Source organism: Pleurodeles waltl, chromosome 9, assembly GCF_031143425.1.
Source record: "Pleurodeles waltl isolate 20211129_DDA chromosome 9, aPleWal1.hap1.20221129, whole genome shotgun sequence".
Lineage (NCBI taxonomy): Eukaryota > Metazoa > Chordata > Amphibia > Caudata > Salamandridae > Pleurodeles > Pleurodeles waltl.
In genome coordinates, this window is record NC_090448.1 from 876511529 (window position 1) to 876512946 (window position 1418).

Consider the following 1418-nt stretch of genomic DNA (forward strand, 5'->3'; position numbering starts at 1 on the left):
AGTGCTTGGGTATTGACTCTTGTAGTAAGGACTGCATGAGGAGGTAATGTCCCAGTTACTCACCCGTAATCTTCATTACTCGGTGTGACGGGCTGACCCGAGACAGCCCGCACACAACATCGACTGGTGCTGACACTGCCCCAGGTGCTCGGGAATGTCCTGGGGCAGGAACCAATCAGCTGTCCCTGACGGCCGTGACGCAGGGACCAGGAATCGGAACCGCGGAACCCAGAAAGGAAGAAAAGCTGGCGTCCCGAAGACAAGAGGGGCACAACCAGGAGGGAGAGGAGAGCGGCATCGTTGGAAAGCAGACATCTTCCCGAAGGAGAGAAGAAGACGAGGAGGAGCCAGGCAGACGAACGAACTTCGCGGTGGCCCGGGAGGCGGAACGAGGAACCTCCACCACGCTTCTGGAGAAGCGTGGCACAATCAGGTGCGTTTCCCTACCTAACTGAGGGGAACCAGAGGGGCGGGAGGACGGGAGGAGCAGGGAAAGAAAAGCAAGGGGGAGCGGATGGCGGGGACAAAAAGGGAGAAGGAAATAAGGGCACTTTGAAGGGCATACACTCACTAAAAGAACACCCAGGGGTATAAAAATACTACAGTACAAAGCAACACAGTAGTTGCAGCACCTGGAGGAAGGGCCTGAGCGGAAAACAAACTAAACAGCAGCATAGCAAGGAGAAGTGGCTGTAAGAGGAAGGAATCCATGAAAGACAGAGAGGTTCAGTAAAAGGAAAGTAGAGGCTACGAGAATTAAGGGACAGCCTGTATAGCAGAAAATAGTAGCAGAGGAAAAGAGACACAGAATCCTATAGAGGGAAGAGACAACAGAAAGAGAGAAACAGAGTACACAGTTACAACTGGAACAGAGAAAGGAAGAGAGAGAGCAAGACATATGAAAGACAGAGGAGGAAGGAAAAGAAGGTGTAGGAAAGGAAAAGAGACATACAGAGAAACAAAACACTTACCGATACTTCTCTTGTTCTTCTCCACACATGCGCTTCCCGGGAGCCCTGAAAGAGAGGAAAAGACCACAGAAGAGGTGAAGATCCAGGGAAATGAAACATAAGCTATCCAGGAAACAATACAAGAAAGGCTGGGAAAAACCTATTATTCACTCCACAATATTCTTCAATAAAGCACATTCGAAATCTAACCTAGAGCTTCGTGTTGTCCTTCAAACCAGCCAACCACACTCGGACTCCAGGTCTTCATTGCCACAGTCCTAAATTCCCATCTCTCGGTTTCCTTCCACCTTATTGGGTTTGTTTCTTTTTGCTTGGTGATGTGTGGGAGAATGTGAGGTCATCTTCTGGTTTTATGGTATGCTGGGATTTATGAGCTCCATTTTGGGGGTATTATTTTGAGTTCTGGCTTGACAATTAATATCTGTGGGACAGAAATTAACTCATATA

General features: G+C 48.7%; 1 long non-coding RNA gene across 1 annotated transcript; it reads left to right on the forward strand.

The window, feature by feature from the left end:
- Positions 1-204: 204 nt before the first annotated feature.
- On the forward strand, positions 205-1159 carry LOC138260062 (uncharacterized). Its single transcript, XR_011198802.1, has 2 exons — positions 205-433; positions 1015-1159. It is a non-coding gene; the product is annotated as an uncharacterized lncRNA (long non-coding RNA).
- The last annotated feature ends 259 nt before the right edge of the window (positions 1160-1418 follow it).